Here is a 19,747-nt window from a genome sequence, read left to right as displayed (position 1 = left end):
CGAGAGTGATGTGGTGCAAAAAGGTACATGGAAGACTAATGATGGACATGATTAGAAACATTTACAGCATCGATCAGCAATTCTAGTTCCATTTGTTGAGAGAGATCTAGTCATTTACTGCTGACTTTGAAATAGCAAGCACAGAAGTATTTTGTATCGTTGCAACAAATGATGCAATGCTGAAGGTTGGGGCAGCATCACTGTGGTGAGCTGTAAATTTGTTCAGGAGCAGCCGTTTACTTTCAGTTCAAACAGCACAAAATACACTGTTCCCTGACCGGGAAGCAAACCCTGAGCACGAACATTGAAAATGCAAATCCTAGCCACTAGACCAGCAGGGCAGCTGCTGCAAGTGACTTTGCCAGCAAGCAGACCAACGCAGTCTTTCCTCCTTGCTCCTTCGAAATTCACATCACATTCGTGACAGGTAAAACCGTTGGTAGGAATGGCATTTTTGCTGAGAACAGGAAAGGCATGTCAGCACAACCACAGCATTAAGTGCGGGTAGGCATCCACTGAAATCTATTTCATTCTGCATTTTTCTCTGGGTTGTTCACTCTCGGTGCCGGGTGAACATTTCATTTGGTGTGTTTGCACTGAACTGAAGCCTTTTGCTCATCTCGGGGGACAGAACCGTTCTGTCTGTCCATTCCTGCATATGACCATTTACCCGGAACAGGCAGCCAGTTTATTGTATATCAGCCGACCAAAAAACACAAATAAACAGAAAGATGTGCCTCTCCACCCCGGCGGCAAAGAAGCAATAGCTGTTATTCCAAAAAATCCCAACCCTTGGGATACAGTATAGATTTTTGATTAATTATAAAGATTGGATTTTAAATGTTATAAAAAACCGAAAAAAGTATCAATTGCATTCCAATGGCCCGTACACGAATTGAACCTACGACCTCCACGTTATGAACATCATGCTCTAAACAACTAACCTAACTGACTGCAAAGTAAAGCAAAGGTTAGTGCTTCCGGCTCGACACTGGGTGACAAGGCTACGACACAAACATTGAACACATCACATCGCTTAAACATTTTTCACTGTTCATATGCAAAACTGGGCAGAATGTACATTGAAAGTCACGGAAAAAGAGCACTGCATCTAACAAAATTCATTTTGAAAATTATCATGGAACCGCTGAACAGCCCATCCCACAAGCACTGTCCGCATACAAAACCAGCCTCTCCCCTTAAACAAAATAATCAAAAATTGCCAAAACCCAGAATTGAACCAGATACTGTTTGAGTTTTAAAGCGAACGCTCTCCAAACTGAGCTATATCGGACCGCCAGGAAGTGAACCAGAACTTTCTCACACCTTTTTAAAAAAAACCTAACCCCGGAAGGAATTATCTCGCCCATTCAGTCCTCACATCGGGGCAATGGGTCCCAAACAGATCTCGGAGATCAGATTGTGTCAATGTAAAGTATAATGAGAATGAAAATCTTAACGCTCAAATTAAGTTATCTCTGCCCACGGCCCAGGCACTTTCTGATTCCAGTCTTGCCCACGTTGCTAAGTTCAAAATGTGCATGTTTGCACACTGGCAATGAATTGCTTGATATCTGTGCTGTGATGAGATAGGTTTGTTAGAGTGATGCAGCGCCAGAACGTACATGGAAGCATAATGATAATTGTGATTGTTCACAGACTGTAGGTAACTGTTGGCAAAATTACAGTGTCAATCAGCAATTCTAGTTCCATCTGTTGATTTAATGTTCTGCTGAAATGTGCATAAAGATACAAAGCTTGCAAACCAGGCTAGTGTTATGAAGTGTTCATAAAGATACAAAGCTTGTACACCAGGCTAGATCTCACTGTGTTGAAGACACAGTGAATTACATCAAAACTGCATGAATTCAGAGCTGGCAAATGGCCTGCGAATCCTCAACATCTGAAGTTTTGGCTCGATAACCTCATATGTTGTAGCCAATAATTCCGCACATCTCTGTGGTGCAATCGGGTGGCACGCCCGTTTATTAACGGACTGTTAACTGACAGGGTGATGATTCGAGACCACCGAGGGATTGTGCTTTCACTTCCTGGTCTTCAATATCTGTGGGTTTGGCTGCAAGAAAAAGGGGGGAAACTGTCCCAGATGGAATTCGAGTTCGAAAGTGTGAAATCCTCCATCTGGATCAGCGAAAGACATTGTGTAGCACCGATGGTGTTCGCAGGGCCATGGAGTGCTGGGACAGGCCTCCACGCTGCTCTTTCCACTTCCGAACCTGCTCCGATGGCTGAGCGGCCCACAGCCTGCGAACCTTAAAAGATGTGTGTGCTAGAATGCCCAAATCTCTCTCTGTCTCCACTTTCTTTCGTGCTTATCCCTGACACATGAATGAATATTGAGCACTTACCCTGCCCACGTGCACTTTTCGAAGTTGCTCACAATTTGCCAGTAATGAGACCAATCTCCCAAAAGAGTAAGATGTGCCTGAAGCAGACGAGACCCAAATACTCGCACAAATCTCGATATCCTTTGCAGGTTGTGCCATCACCTACATCCTGATCATTAATAAAATTAGTAAAAAGCAACGGATCCAACAACCCCAGCGGGACATCCAACCCAACACAAATCCATCTGTAACAGCTTACTGCCAGCCCCGTCAACACCAAATCCTGCAGGAACTCACTGCTGACTGGTATCCAAACCAACACAAATCCATCGATACAGCTTGCTTCCAACACACTGCCATCCCGCTCAACACCAACTTCTACGCAACCTCACTGCTGACTGGTATCCAAACCAACACAAATCCATCTACAACAGCTTGGTGCCTACACACTGCCATCCCGCTCAACACCAACTTCTACGCAACCTCACTGCTGACTGGTATCCAAACCAACCCATTTCCATCTATAACAGCTTGCTGCCTAGGCACTGCCAGCTCACTCACAATCCAGCTCATTATATTATGACTGATACCAGGAAAAAAATGGAAAAAAACTGTCTAAGGTAAATGTTGGTCCCCTGGAGGATGAGACTGGGGAACTAATAATGGGGTACAGGGAAATGGCAGAGACATTGAATAAATATTTTGTATCGGTCCTCAGAGTAGAGTATACTAAAAACATCTCAATAGTAGATAATCAAGAGGCTATAGAAAGGGAGGAACTAAAAACAATCACTTTCACTAAAGAAGTAGTATTTGGTAAAATAATGGGACTAAAGGTGGACAAGTCCCCTGGAACTAATGGTTTGCATCCTCGGGTCTTTAAAGAAGTGGCTGCAGAAATAGTGGATGCATTGGTTGTAATCTACTAAAATTCATTGGATTCTGGGGAGGTCCCAGAAGATTGGAAAACCACAAATGTAACACCCTATTTAAAAAAGGATGGATACAGAAAATAGCCTAACTTCTGTCATTGGGAAAAAGCTGGAGTCCATTATTAAGGAAGCAGTGGCAGGACATTTGGAAAAGCATAATACAGATAAGCAGAGTCAGCATGGTTTAAAGAAAGGGAAATCATGTTTGACAAATTTGCTGGAGTTCTTTGAGGAACTAATGTGCAAGGTAGATAAGGGGTAACCAGTGGATGTGGTGTATTTAGATTTCCAGAAGGCACTCAATAAGGTGTCACATAACAGGTTACTGCACAAGATAAAAGTTCACGGTGTTGGGGGTAATATATTCTCATCGATGGAGGGTGGGCTAACTAACGGAAGACAGAGAGTAAGGATAAATGGGTCAGTTTCCAGTTGCCAAATGGCAACTAGCATGGTGTCACCGGGATTATTGCTAGGGCCCCAACTATTTCAATATATATTAATGACTTGGAAGAAGGGAACGAATTTAATGTTTCCAAGTTTACTGATGATACAAAGATGGGTGGCAAAGCACATTGTGTGGAGGACAGAAATAATCTGAAACGGTATGTAGACAGGCTAATTGAGTGGACCAACAAATTGAGTATAATCTGGCAAAGTGTGAGGTTATCCACTTTGGCAGACACAATAAAAATACAATTTATTATTGAAATGGAGAAATATTACAAAATGCTGAAATACAGAGGGATCTCGGGGTCCTTGTGAATGAAACACAAAAAGTTAGTATGCAAGTACAGCCAGTAATTATGAAGGCAAATACATGTTGGCTTTTATTGCAAAGGGAATGGTGTATAAAAGCAGGGAAGTCCTGCTACGATTGTGCAGAGTATTGGTGAGACCACACGTGGAGCACTGCTTGCAATTTTGATCTCCTTATTTAAGGTGGGATATACGTGCATTTGATACAGTTCAGAGATTCTTCACTAGTTTAATTTCTGAGATGAATGGGTTGACTTATGAAGATAGGTTGAGCAGGTTGGGCCCTATACTCATTGGAGTTTAGAAGAATAAAGATTAACTTATTGAAATATATGATGCTGAGGAGGCGCGACAAGATAAATGCAGCGAGGATGTTTCCACTCGTGGGGGGATCTAGAACTAGGGGCATAGTTTCAGAATAAGGGGTAGCCGATTTAGAACTGTGATGAGGAGAATTTTCTTCTCTCGAAATGTCGTGAATTTTTGCATTCTCTACCGCAGAGAGCTGTGGAGACTGGGTAATTGAATATATTTAAGGTGGAGATAGAAAGATTTTTGAGCGATAATGGAATAAAGGATATATATAGAGAGTATGCGGGGAAGTGGAGCTATGCCCAAGGTCAGATCAGCCATGATATTATTAAATGGCAGAGTGGGCTTGAGTAGCCGATGGCCTACTGCTGCTCCTATTTCTTATGTTTTTTAAAGTTTGAAGTATAGATGCAAACATAATCAGCATATTATTTTTATCTCACCATTTTTCCATTGATTAATTTGTCAAATATCGCGAATATTAAACTCCAGCCCAGTTATAGGGGCAATCAGTAACAGCAGAAAGAAAGCCCAAATGTCAGAATGGACACTATTCAGCCTGGGACAGCAGCAGAATCCAAACCCTGCAGACACTTGTGAACTCGCTGGTGTCTCAGCAGGCTGGATGATTAAGTGTATCCCTTCTCACACTCGGAGCAGATGAATGGCCTCTCCCCAGTGTGAACTTGCTGGTGTGTCAGCAGGTGGGATAACTCTGTGAATCCCTGCACAGACACAGAGCAGGTTAACGGCCTCTTCCCAGTGTGAACTCGCTGGTGTCTCAGCAGGATCGATGATGTAGTGAATCAATTCCCACACTCGGAGCAAGTGAACGGTGTGTCCCCAGTGTGAATTCGCTGGTGTGTCAGCAGGGTCAATAATGTAGTGAATTCTTCCCACACTCGAAGCAGATATACGGCCTCTCCCCTGTGTGAATTCGCTGGTGTGTCAGCAGGATCAATGATGTAGTGAATCCCTTCCCACACTCGAAGGAGATATACGGCCTCTCCCCAGTGTAAAATCGCAGGTGTCGCAGGAGGATCGATGATGTAGTGAATCTCTTCTCACATTCGGAGCAGGTAAATGGCCTCTCCCCAGTGTGAAATCGCTGGTGTCTCAGCAGGATCGATGATGTAGTGAATCCCTTCCCACACTCAGAGCAGGTGAACGGCCTCTCCCTAGTGTGACTGCGCCGATGAATTTCCAGATCAGACGGGTAATTGAATCCATTCCCTCAGTGCCCACATTTCCACGGTTTCTCAGTGGTGCGGATGTCCTCGTGTCTCTCCAGGTTGGACGATCAGTTGATGCCTGGTCTGCACACAGAACACGTGTACATTTTCTCCCTGCTGTCAATGGTGCAATGTTTTTTTCAGGCTGTGTAACTGGTTAAAGCTCGTTCCACAGTCAGTGCACTGGAACACTCTCATTCTGGTGTGTGTGTCTCGGTAGTTTTCCAGTATCACTGATGTTTGAAATCTGTTCCCACAGATAGAACAGACAAACTTCTTTCCTTCCATATTCAAACAACGATGATATTCTTGTCCTGAGGAGTCGTGTGATTCTGTCAGATCTTGACGTGTTGGTTGGTTTGAGTTTCCCGTCTGCAAATTCTGCTCATTGAATACTCTGGAAAAGGAGTTTACTAAAACTATTACTGCAAGTACAGGACAGAAATTCAGAACAGACAATTCTAGATTCTATGGAACGTTCTTTGCTCTCTTGTTCGTCCCAAAGCAGTAAATCTCCGCCCCATACACTTCCCTCTGCCTGTCTTGAAATTCAAAATATATCGCACGTTTGAAGGCAGCTTGTCCTCCGCTCCCAATTATCATCACCAACTCTGGCTGGGTTCATTTTTACACTCACTGGTTCCCCTCCCTCTCCTCCCCTGAAGGTACTGACTGACTGGGTTCAGTTCTACACACACTGGTTCCCCTCTAATTAAGGTGCTGACTCTGGCTGGTTGCAGTTTTACACTCACTGGTTCGCCTCCGCTGAAGGTCTGACTCTGGCTGGTTCAGTTCTACATTCACTGGTTCCCCTTCCCTAAAGGAGCTGACTCTGGTTCGGTTAAAATTCTACATTCACTGGTTCACCTCCCTCTCCTCCCCTGAAGGTGCTGACTGACTCGGTTCTGTTCTACACTCACTGGTTCCTCTCTCACTGAGGTGCTGACTCTGGCTGGGTTCAGTTCTACACTCACTGGTTCCGCTCCCCGAAAAGTGCTGAATCTCGCTGGGTTCATAGACACAGAGAAAATAGGTGCAGGAGTAGGCCATTTGGCCCATCGAGCCTGCACCACCATTCAATAAGATCATGTCTGACCACGACCCCGATCGAGTCTTGCTTTGAAATAATAGCTTGCTTTGTTTAAGGCAGAAACGATATTCGACTCAGTAATTTCGCTGAACCAGATTGAGGGAAAATAATCCATTTTTATCAATGTCTCCTCAAGAATCGACAAATCCCCTGGGAGTACAGACGCACCAACATTAGCGTCGTTGAACAGGCGAACATTCCCAGCATTGAAGCACAGACCAGAATTGATCAGCTCTGCTGGGAAGGGCACTTTTTTTGCCAGATACGAGATTCCCAAAGCAGGTACTCTGCTCGGAACTCCTTCTCGACAAATGAGCCAAAGATGGGCAGAGGAAACGTTAAAAGGACACTCACAAAGCCTCCCTGATTACGTGCAATATACAAAGACTGCCCTAAGTGGAGGAAATGTATCCGGGAGGGTGCTGAGCACCTCGAGTCTCCCCGCCGAGAGCGTGCAAATATCAACCGCAGGCAGCGGAAGAAGCGTGCGGCAAAACAGTCCCACACACCATTTCCCTCAATGACTATCTGTCCCACCTGTGACAGGGTCTGTGGCTCTCATAGTGGAGTGTTCAGCTACCTAAGGACTCATTTTTAGAGTGGAAGCAAGTCGTCATCGATTCTGGGGGATTGCCTATGAAGAGCTTGCCAGCATCGAGATAGCGGGCGGCGCGGGAGGTTAAAGGGCGGTGGCAGCGAGTGGGAGCGGTGACAGATCGGAGGAGGCCAGCATCGAGTTAGCGGGCGGCACAGGAGGATAAAGGGCGGTGGCAGCGAGTGGGAGCAGCGGTGGATCGGAGAAGGCCAGCATCGCGAGAGTGGGTGACACAGGAGGACAAAGGGCGGTGGCAGCGAGTGGGAGCGGTGGCAGATCGGAGGAGGCCAGCATCGCGAGAGCAGGTGGTGCAGGAGGACAAAGGGCGGTGGTAGCGAGTGGGAGCGGTGGCAGATCGGAGAAGGCCAGCATCGCGAGAGCGGGTGGTGCAGGAGGATAAAGGGCGGTGGTAGCGACTGGGAGTGGTGACAGATCGGAGAAGGCCAGCATCACTAGAGTGGGTGACACAGGAGGACAAAGGGCGGTGGTAGCGAGTGGGAGCGGTGACAGATCGGAGGAGACCAGCTGGTGAAGGGGCAGGAGGTAAACAAAGAAGCAAAAAGAAATCGAAGCGTGATGTCACAGTCAAGCGGGTAAGTGATTGGCTGGTGGATTGGTGAGTATTTAATCTTTCTTTTGCTTTTTATATTCTTAGCAGTAAGAAACCTTGCCATTGTTGCCAAATTAAATTAATTCAGAGGTTAAGTTACAGCAGGGGAGCCCAGACCCGTGTCATGCTCCTCCGGTGCTATGTGGACACTTCCGGTGTCCGTGAATACTACATGTGCAGGAAGAGTATCTAGCTGCAGCTCCTGACAAACCGCATTGCAGCACTGAAGCTGCAAATGGATTCACCCTGGAGGATCCGCGATGCTGAGGATGTCGTGAATAGCATGTATAGTGAGTTGGTCATACCGCAGGTAAAGTTTACTCAGGCAGATAGGGAAAGGGTGACCATCAGGCAGTTCAGTGGAAGGAAGGTAGTGCAGGGGTACCCTGTGGTAATCACCCTCCAAAACAGATATACCTTATTCGGTACGGTTGGGGGAGATGACTGACAGCGGAGTGCAGCAGCAGCCAAGTTCATGGCACCATGTGTTGCTGTGCTGCACAGGAGGGCAGAAAAAAGATTGGGAGAGCTATAGTGGTAGAGGATTCTATTGTAAGGGGAAGAGATTGGAGTTTCTGCGGCTGCAACCGAGACTTCAGGATGGTATGTTGCCTCCTTGTTGCAAGGGTCATGGATGTCTCGGAGTGGCTTCCGGGCGTTTTGGAAGGGGAGGGTGAACAGCCAGTTGTCGTGGTGCATAAGTACCAACGATAAAGATAAAGAATAGGATGAGGTCCTGAAGCTGAAATTAGGGAGCTAGGAGTTAAATTAAAAAGTAGGACCTCAAAGGTAGTAATCACAGGATTGCTACAAGTGCCACGTGCTAGTCAGAGTAGAAATAGCAGGAGAGTTAACAAGAATATGTGGCTTGAGGAATGGTACAAGAGGGAGGGATTCAACTTCCTGGGACATTGGAACCAGTTCTGGGGGAGGTAGTACCAGTACAAACCAGACAGTCTGCACCTGGGCAGGACTGGAACCAATGTCCTAAAGGGAATGTTTGCTCGTGCTATTGGGGAGGTTTTAAACTAATATGGCAGGGGTATGGGAATCTATTAAGGGAGACAGATGGAAGAAACATGGGGACAGAAGCAAAAGGTAAAAAGGAGATTTGGAAAGGAGGAGGCCAGAGAAATCAAAGGTAAAAATCATAAAGGCCCACATTAGAACATAATTCTAAAAGGAAAAAGAGTGTTAAAAAATCAAGCCTGAAGGCTCTGTGTCTCAATGCGAGGAGCATTCATAATAAGGTAGATGAATTAACTGCGCAGATAGCTGTTAACGGATATATTGTAAATGGGATTACTGAGACACGGCTCCAAGTGACCAAGACTGTGAACTCAACATCCAGGGGTAATCAATATTCAGGAAGGATAGACGGAAAGGAAAAGGAGGTGGGGTAGCATTGCTGGTTAAAGAGGAGATTAATGCAACGGTAAGGAAGGACATTAGCTTGGATGTTGAAACTGTATGGGTAGAGCTGCGGAACACCAAAGGGCAGAAAACGCCCTTGGGATTTGTGTACAGACCACCACTGTAGTAGTGAGGTTGGGGATGGCATCAAACAGGAAATTAGGGATGCGTACAATAAAGGTACAGCAGTTATCATGAGTTACTTTAATCTTCATATTGATTGGGCTAACCAATCTTGTTACAACACGGTGGATTTTTTGGAGCATATAAGGGATGGTTTTCTAAACCAACATGTCGACGAACCCGGCCATTCTAGACTGGGTCTTTTGTAATGAGAGAGGATTAATTAGCAATCTTGTTGTGCGAGGCCCCTTGGGCAAGAGTGACCATAATATGGTAGAATTCTTCATTAAGCTGGAGAGTGACTCAGTTAATTCAGAGGCTAGGGTCCCGAACTTAAAGAAAGGTAACTTAGATGGTATGAGACGTGAATTGGCTAGGATAGACTGGAAAATTATACTTAAAGGGTTGACGGTAGATAAGCAATGGCAGGCATTTGAAGATCGCTGGATGAATCTAAACAATTGTACATCTCTGTCTGGCGTTAAAATAAAACGGTGAAGTTGGTTCAACTGTCATGAACAAGGGAAATTAGGGATAGTGTTAAATCCAAGGAAGAGGCATATAAAGTGGCCAGAAAAAGCAGCAAACGTGAGGACTGGGAAAAATTTAGAATTCAACAGAGGAGGACAAAGGGTTTAATTAGGAGGGGGTAAATCGAGTATGAGAGTAAGCTTGCAGGGAACATAAAAACGTATTGCAAAAGCTTCTATAGATATGTGAAGAGAAAACGATTCATGAAAACAAATGTAGGTCCCTCACAGCCAGAATCAGGTGAATTTATAATGGGGAACAAAGAAATGGCAGACCAATTGAACAAATACTTTGGTTCTTTCTTCACTGAGGAAGACACAAATAACCTTCCGAAAATACTATGGGACCGAGGGTCGAGCAAGAAGGAGGAACTGAAGGAAATCCTTATTAGTCTGGGAATTGAGTTAGGGAAATTGATGGGATTGAAGGCTGATAAATCCCGAGGGTCTGATAGTGTGCATGCCAGAGTACTTAAGGAAGTGGCTCTCGAAATAGTGGATTTATTAGTGGTGATTTTCCAACATTCTACAGACTCGGAATCACTTCCTATGGATTGGAGCGTAGCGAATGTAACCTCACTTTTTAAAAAAGTTGGGAGAGAAACCTGGGAATTTTGGCCCGGTTAGCCTGACAGCGACAGTGGGGAAAATGTTGGAATCAATTATAAAAGACTTAATAGCAGCGCATTTGGAAAGCAGTGACAGGATCGGTCCAAGTCAGCATGGATATATGAAAAGGAAATCATGCTTGACAAACATTCTAGAAGTTTTTGAGGATGTAACGAGTAGAGTGGACAAGGGAGAATCAGTGGATGTGGTGTATTTGCACTTTTTCAAAAGGCTTTTGACAAGGTCCCACACAAGAGATTAGTGTGCAAAATTAAAGCACATGGTATTGGGGGTAATATATTAACGTGGATAGAGAATGGGTTGGCAGACAGGAAGCAAAGACGAGGAATAAACGGGTCCTTTTCAGAATGGCAGGCAGTGACTAGTGGGGTGCCGCAAGGTTCAGTGTTGGGCCCCCAGTTATTTACAATATACATTAATGATTTGGATGAAGGAATTGAATGTAATATCTCCAAGTTTGTCGATGACACTAAGCTGGGTGGCATGTGAGCTGTGAGGAGGATGCTAGGAGGCTGCAGGGTAACTTGGACAGGTTTGGTGAGTGGCCAAATGCATGGCGGATGCAGTGTAATGTGGATAAATGTGAGGTTATCCACTTTGGTGGCAAAAACAGGGAGGCAGAATATTATCTGAATGGTCACAGATCAGGCAAAGGAGAGGTGCAACGAGACCTGGGTGTCATGGTACATCAGTCACTGAAATTTGGTATGCAGGTACAGCAGGCGGTGAAGAAGGCAAATTGCATGTTGGCCTTTGTAATGGGAGGACTTGAGTATTGGAGCAGGGAGGACTTGCTGCTGTTGTACAGGGCCTTGGAGAGGACACACCTTGAATATTGTGTACAGTTTTGGTCTCCAAATCTGAGGAAGGACAATCTTGCTATTGAGGAAATGCAGCGAAGGTTCACCAGACTCACTTCCGAGATGGCAGGACTGACAGATGAGGAGAGACTGGATTGATTCGGTTTATATTCACTGGAATTTAGAAGAATGAGAGGTGATCTCATAGAAACTTGTAAAATTCTGATGGAATTGGACAGGTTAGATGCAGGAAGAATGTTCCCGATGTTGAGGAAGTCCCGATCCAGGGGACACAGTCTAAGGAAAAGGGGTAGGACATTTAGGACAGAGATGAGGGGAAACTTCTTCACTCAGAGAGTTGTTAACATGTGGAATTCTCTTCCACAGAACGTTGTTGAGGTCAATTCGTTAGATTATATTCAAAAGCGATTAAATGTGGCTCTTAATGCTAAACGGCTCAAGGGGTATGGAGAGAAAGCAGGAATGGGGTGCTGAAGTTGCATGATAAGCTATGATCATATTGATGGTCAAGGGGCCGAATGGCCGACTCCTGCACCTATTTTCTATGTTTCTTTGTTTCTATGATGATGATGGTGACCCGGAATTGGACACAATCTCCAGTTGAGGCCGAACCAGTAATTTATGCTGGTTCATCCTAATATCCACACTTCTGTACTCTATACCTCTATTCATGAAGCCTAGAATCCGCTAACTCTTTATAACTGCTTTCTCAACCAGCTCTGCAACCTTCAGCAAATGGTGCACATAGACTCCGGGGTCTCTCTGCTCACGCACCCCTTTACAATTGTACCCTTTATTTTATATTTCCTCTCCTCTTTCTTCCGATCAAAATATATCGCTTTTGAACTTTTCTACGTTAAATTTCATCTGCCACATGTCCGCCCATTCCACCAGCCTGTCGATGTCTTCCTGAAGTCTATCACTACATCCTCACTGTTCACTGTACTTCCAAGTTTTGTGTCGTCTGCAAATTTGGAAATTGTGCCCTGTATACCCAAGTCAATGTCATTAATATAGATCAGGAAAAGCTGTGGCCCAACTACCGACCCCTGGGGAACACCACTTCATTCAGTCTGAAAAACAGCCTTTCACCACGACTCTGTTTGTATCACTTAGCCACTTTCATATCTATGCTGCGACTGTCCCCGTTATTCCATGGGCCTCGATTTTTCTGGTATTGGTAACACGCCTGGGATCACGAAACACAAAACCCAGTCTGTTAATCACTTTCAGCTACTGGACTTAGCATGTGCCCCACAACATCTCTTCTACTCTCAATATGTGAATAGAGCATCACGCCTGTAAACCTGGTTTAAGTTTATATCCACTCAGCAAATCTATTTAAGAAAAGCCTGTAGGCCAATAAGACACTGTTAAAGTGCCAATGTGCTGCTGGTTTGCTTGGTATTTTGCCTGTAATGGACTCCGTATTTTGGTCTCCCTAATTTCAAAATGATTTACTTGCCTTGGAAGCTGTTCAGTGAAGGTTCACTCGGTTGATTCCGGAGATGAGAGGATTGACTTATGAAGATAGGTCGACTAGATTGGGCCTAAACACATTAGAGTTCAGAAGAATGAGAGGTGATTTTATCAAAACTTAAGATAATGAGGGGGCTCGACAAGGTGGATGCAGAGAGGATATTTCCACTCATAGGGGTAACTAAAATTGGGGACATAGTTTTAGAATAAGGGCCGCTCATTTAAAACTGAGACGAGGAGATTCTTCTCTGAGGGTTGTAAATCTGTGGAATTCTCTGCCCAAAAGAGCTGTGGAGCCTGGGTCTTTGAATATAATTACGGCGGAGATAGACAGATTTTTGAGCGATTAAGGGAGTAAATGGTGATGGGGAGCGGGCAGGGAATTGGAACTGAGTCCATGCTCAGATCAGCTATGATTTATTGAATGGCAGAGCAGGCCCGAGTGACCAAATGGCCTACTCCTGCTACTATTTAGAAAATAGGTGTAGGAGTAGGCCATTCGGCCCTTCTAGCCTGCACCGCCATTCAATGAGTTCATGGCTGAACATGCAACTTCAGTACCCCATTCCTGCTTTCTCACCATACCCCTTGATTCCCCTAGTAGTAAGGACTTCAATAGAAACATAGAAAATGTTGTAACTAAACATTTCTCCCATTGTAACCTTGTCTGTAATGAAATATGTGTATTTTAATAAGCCTCAGGTCCTTGCTCATGTCTGCTTCAGATTCCGGAGTTGATTCCAGAGATGAGGGGTTTGACTTAAGACGATAGGTTGAGCAGGTTGGGCCTATACACATTGGAGTTCAGAAGAATGAGGTGATCTCAGTGTGGCCCTGAAGGACTGTGTCCAGGCTGACGTTCTGTTCCCCTGTAAGATCCTCCCCCCAGGTTGACCTTTCTCAGCTCCAGCCAGGCGATGCTAAACCCTTAGGTGGGAAATACAAAAATTCACAGCAATGTGTTGAAAGCAACACTAATTTATGTGTCTGTATCCCAAATATTAAACTCCAGTCCAGTTACAGGAGTTATTAACATCAGCGTTACAGGAGTTACAAACCCCAACTGTCAGAATGAACACGATTCAGTCCGGGATGTGATTAACAGCAGCAATAACAGCAGAATCCAACCCCTGCAGTCACTTGTGAACTCGCTAGTGTGTCAGTAGGTGGGATGACCGAATGAATCCCTTCCCACACTCAAAGCAGGTGAACGGTCTCTCTCCCGTGTGAATTCGCTGATGTGTCAGCAAGTTGCATAACTGCGTGAATCCCTTCCCACATCAGAACAGGTGAACGGCCTCTCGTGACCTCGCTGGTGTCTCAGCAGGTGGGACGAAGTAGTGAATCTCTTCCCACAGTCGGAGCAGGTGAACGGCCTCTCCCCAGTGTGAACTCGCTGGTGTCTCTGCAGGTGGTATGACAGAGTGAATCCTTTCCCACAGTCAGAGCAGGTGAACGGCCTCTCCCCAGTGTGAACTCGCTGGTGTCTCAGCAGATGATCTTTGCTATTAAAACTCTTCTCACAGTCAGAACATTTAAAAGGCCTCTGCCCAGTGTGAACTTGCTGATGTGTCAGGAGGAGCTGTTTGCTTTTAAAACTCATCTCATAGTCATAACATTTAAATGGTCTCTCCCCAGTGTGTACTCGCTGAAGTATCAGCAGGTGCTGTTTTCCTTTAAAACTCTTCTCACAGTCTGAAGATTTAAAAGGTCTCTTCCCGGTGTGAACTTGCTGGTGTGTCCACAGGATGGATGATGCAGTGAATCCCTTCCCACAGTTGGAGCAGGTGAATGGCCTCTCCCAATTGTGAACTCGCTGGTGTGTCCGCAGGTCGGATAATGTAGTGAATTTCTTCCCACACTCGGAGCAGGTGAATGGTCTCTCCCCAGTGTGAACTCGCTGGTGTGTCAGCAGGTTGGATGATGTAGTGAATCCCTTCCCACAGTCGGAGCAGGTGAATGGTCTCTCCCCAGTGTGAACTCGCTGGTGTGTCAGCAGGTGGGATGATCGAGTGAATCCTTTCCCACAAGCGAAGTAGGTGAACGGTCTCTCCCCAGTGTGAACTCGCCGGTGTGTAAGCAGGTGGGATAACTGAGTGAATCACTTCCCACACTTGAAGCATGTGAACGGTCTCTCCCCAGTGTGAACTCGCTGGTGTGTCAGCAGGTAGGATAATGTAGTGAATCCCATCCCACAGTCGGAGCAGGTGAACGGCCTCTCCCCAGTGTGAACTCGCCGATGCATTTCTAGCTGGGACGGGGAGTTGAAACGTTTCCCACAATCCCCACATTTGCACGGTTTCTCCCCAGTGTGACTGCACTTGTGTCTCTCCAGTTTGGATGATTGACTGAAGCCTTGTCCACACACAGTGCACGTGTACCGTTTCTCCCCACTGTGAAGGGTGCCTTCTGCTTCCATGGTCAAAAGCTGATGATATTCCAGTCCCGATGTAGCGAGTGACTGCCAGATCTTGAGGTGATGTTTGGTTTGAGCTTCCAGTCTACAAATCCTCCCCTTTTAACATCCTGTAAAGTGAGTTTCAAACCGGAAAAGTGAGTGTGAGATAGTACCCACAAAAACACAAACGCAGGTTGGGAAATGGAGCTTAATGAATCTATTCATTTATGGGGCTGGCACGAGAAGAAAGTGACCATGAAAGCTGCCTGATTTTCGTAAAAACACATCTGGGTCAGTGCTGTCCTTCAAGGAATGGAACCCACCTCCTTCAACTGGCCCACATGGGAAATTGTTGGTCCAACTGGGCCCAGAAGTACTGGGGGTGAAACCCAACAGATTCTCCCCCTCTCCATCCAGCTCAAACTGATTTAGCAAACAGACCCACACAGGAGGCCAGTGAGTAACTTCCACATCCAGCGCCCACCCTGATACAGAACAGCTGGAAATTGCTGGGCCTGCTATTTTAATGCAAGTTTTTGTTTTCCTTGTGTGGCGGAGGTGCTGCCCCCGGGGTTGCCTATGCCGGGCCCGCTGGCTCTGACTCGTGGTCGGAGAGCCGCACTCGTCGTGGCCCGGGACCCGGGAGACGCACTCGGCGTGGCCCGGAACCCGGGAGACGCAATCGGCGTGGCGCGGGACCCGGGAGATGCACTCGGCGTGGCCCCGGGCTCGGTATCAGCACTATGCGTGGCCCCGGGCCCGGGAGCAACGCTCGGCGTGGCCCGGGGCCCGGGAGCCGCACTCGGCGTGGCCCGGGGGCAGCAGTCGGCATGGCCCGGGGCCCGAGTGCCGCACTCGGCGTGGTCCGGGGCCCGAGAGCCGCACTCGGCGTGGCCCGGGAACCGGGGGCCGCACTCGATGTTGTCCGGCGACCAAGAGGCGCACTCCGTGTGGCCCGGGGACCGAGAGCCGCACTCGGCGTGGGCCGGGGACCGAGAGCCGCACTCGGCGTTGCCCGGGGACCGAGAGCGGCACTTGGCATTGCCCGGGGACTGAGAGCCGCACTTGCTAAAAAAGGAGGCAGACAAAAAGCAGGAAACGATAGACCAGTCAGCCTAACATTTGTGAATGGGAAAATGTTGAAGACTTCATTCTTAAAGAAGCAGTAACACGACATTTGGAAAAGCATAATTCGGTCAGGCAGTCAGCATGGATTTATAAAGGCGAAGTTATGTTTGACAAATTTGCTGGAATTCTTTGAGCATGTAACGGACAGGGTGGATAAAGTGGGTGTGGTGTATTTGGACTCCCAGAAGGCAATTGACAAGGTGCCACATAAAAGGTTACTGCACAAGATAAAAGTTCACGGGGCTGGGGCTAATATTTTGCATGGATAGAGGATTGGCTAACTAACAGAAAACAGAGAGTTAGGGTAAATGGTTCATTCTTGGGTTGGCAATCAGTAACTAGTGGGGTGCCGCAGGGATCAGTGCTGCGACCCCAACTATTTACAATCTATATTAACGACTTTGAAGAAGGGACCGACTGTAACGTAGCCAAGTTTGCTGGCAATACAAAGATGGGATGAAAAGCAATGGGTGAAGAGGACACAAATAATCTGTAAAAGGACACAGATAGGCTAAGTGATTGGGCAAAAATTTGGCAGATGGAGTATAATGTTGGAATGTGTGAGGTCATCCACTATGGCAGAAAAAAAATCAAAGAACAAGTTATTATTTAAGTGGAGAAAGATTGCAAAGTGCTGCAGTGCAGCGGGACCTGGGGGTACTTGTGCATGAAACACAAAAGGTTAGTATGCAGGGACATCAGGTGATCAGGAAGGCCAACTGAATCTTGGCCTTTATTGCAAAGGGGTTGGAGTATAAAAGCAGTGAGCTCTTGCTACAGTTATACAAGTTATTGGTGAGACCACACCTGGAATACTGTGTGCAGTTTTGGTTTCCATATTTATGAAAGGATATACTTGCTGTGGAGGAAGTTGAGAGAAGGTTCACTGGGTTGATTCCGGAGATGAGGGGGTAAACTTATGAGAAAAGGTTGAGGAGGTTGGGCCTCTACTCACTGAATTCAGAAGAACGAATGAGAGGTGATTTATCGAAATGTATAAGATAATGAGGGGGCTTGACAAGGTGGTAGCACAGAGGATGTTTTCACTGATAGGGGAGACTAGAAGTAGGGGGCATAATCTTAGAATAAGGGCCCCCCCACTTAAAACTGAGAGGAGGAGGAATTTCTTCTCTGAGGGTTGTACACCTGTGGAATTCGCTGCCTCAGAAAGGTGTGGAAGCTGGGACATTGAATATATTTAAGACAGAGATAGACATTATCTTAACCGATAAGGGAATAAGGGGTTATGGGGAGTGGGCAGGGAAGTGGACTTGAGTCCATGATCGGATCATCCATGATCGTATTAATTGGTGGCGCAGGCTCGAGGGGCCATATGGCCTACTCCTGCTCCTATTCCTTATGTTCTTATTTTCTTATATAGTGGGTGTCTGGTATGGGAGTGTGGATTTGACTCGAATCCATCCATCTCTGGTATGTGGATGAGGGTTTTACTCTGTAATTTAGTTTCTGATACAAGAGCGTCGATTTTATCCTGTACCTGTCAATTTCTGGTAATTTCCTGTGGGTTTCATTCTGTATCAAAAAGGGCCACATTACAACATAATTCTTAAAGGACAAAGAGTGTTTAAAAAAAACAAGCCTGAAGGCTCTGTGTCTCAAAGCGAGGAGCATTCTAATAAGGTGGACGAATTAACTGCACAGATATCTGTTAACGGATATGATGTAATTAGGATTACTGAGACATGGCTCCAGGGTAAACAAGGCTGGGAACATAACATCCAGGGGTATTCAATATTCAGGAAGGATAGCCAGAAAGGAAAAGCAGGTGGGGCAGTGTTAATGGTTACAGAGGAGGTTAATGCAATCGTAAGGAAGGACATTAGCTGGGATAATATGGAATCCATGTGGGTCGAGCTGCGAAACACTAAAGGGCAGAAAACGTTAGTTGGGGTTGTGTACAGTCACCAAACAGTAGTAGGAAGGTTGGGGACGGCATCAAACAGGAAATTAGGGACGCGTGCAATAAGCGTACAGCAGTTAACATGGTTGACCTTAGCCTAGATATTGATTGGGCTAACCAAACTTGTCGCAATACTGTGGAGCAGGATTTTCTGGAGTGTATAAGGGATGGCTTTCTTGACCAATATGTCGAGGAACCAACTGGAGAGCAGGCCATCCTAGACTGGGTCTTGAGTAAAGAGAGAGGATTAATTAGTAATCTGGTCGTGCGTGGCCCCCTGGGGAAAAGTGACCATAATATGGTAGAATTCTTCATTAAGCTGGAGAGCAACACAGTTAACTCAGAGACTAGGGGCCTGAACTTGAAGGAAACTTCAATGGTATGTGACGTGATTTGGCTGGGATAAACTGGCAAATGCTACTTAAAGGTTGATGGTGGATAGGCAATGGCAGAGATATAAAGTTCAGATGGATGAATTACAACTATTGTACATCCCTGTCTGGGGTAAAAATAAAACCCGAAAGGTAGCTCAACCGTGGCTAACAAGGGAAATTAGGGACAGTGTTAAATCCAAGGAAGAGGAATATAAATTGGCCAGAAAAAGCAGTAAACCTGAGGACTGGGAGACATTTAGAATTCAGCAGAGGAGGACTAAGAGTCTAATTAGGAGGGGGGAAATAGAAATGAAAGTAAGCTTGCAGGGAACATTAAAAACTGTCTGCAAAAGCTTCTATAGATATTTGAAGAGAAAAAGATTAATGAAGACAAACGTGGTCCCTTGCAGTCAGAATCAGGTGAATTCATAATGGGGAACAAGGAAATGGCAGACCAATTGAACAAATACTTTGGTTCTGTCTTCACTAAGGAAGATACGAAAAATCTGCCGAAAATACTAGGGGACCGAGGGTCTAGCGGGGAGGAGGAACTGAGGGAAATCCTTATTAGTCAGGAAATGGCTGTAGGGAAACCGATGGGATTGAAGGCCGATAAATCTCCAGGGCCTGATAATCTGCATCCCAGAGTAGTTAAAGAAGTGGCCCTAGAAATAGTAGATGCATTGGTTGTCATTTTCTGGAATTTCATGGACTCTGGATCAGTACCTATGAATTGGAGGGTCGATAATGTAAACCCACTTTTTTTTAAAAAGGAGGGGGAGACAAAACAGGGAATTATAGGCCGGTTAGCCTGACATCGGTGGTTGGGAAAATGCTGGAATCAATTATTAAAGATATAATAGCAAATCATTTGGAAAACAGTGACAGGATTGGTTCAAGTCAGTATGGATTTCTGAAAGGGAAATTATGCTTGACAAATCTTCTCGAGTTTTTGAGGATGTAAATAGTAGAGTGGATAAGGGAGAACCAGTGGATGTGGTGTATTTGGAATTTCTAAAGACTTTTGAAAAGGTCCCACACAAGAGATTAGT

General features: G+C 45.8%; 1 pseudogene; it reads right to left on the bottom strand.

Annotated features, from left to right (window-relative positions):
• The window catches only part of LOC139248237 (zinc finger protein 436-like), a 75,172-nt pseudogene that overhangs the window by 38,818 nt on the left and 16,607 nt on the right, over positions 1–19,747 (bottom strand).

The sequence above is a fragment of the Pristiophorus japonicus genome, unplaced genomic scaffold, assembly GCF_044704955.1.
Source record: "Pristiophorus japonicus isolate sPriJap1 unplaced genomic scaffold, sPriJap1.hap1 HAP1_SCAFFOLD_29, whole genome shotgun sequence".
NCBI lineage: Eukaryota > Metazoa > Chordata > Chondrichthyes > Pristiophoridae > Pristiophorus > Pristiophorus japonicus.
Note: the sequence above shows the minus strand (reverse complement) of the source record. Positions and strands in the feature narration are given on the sequence as shown.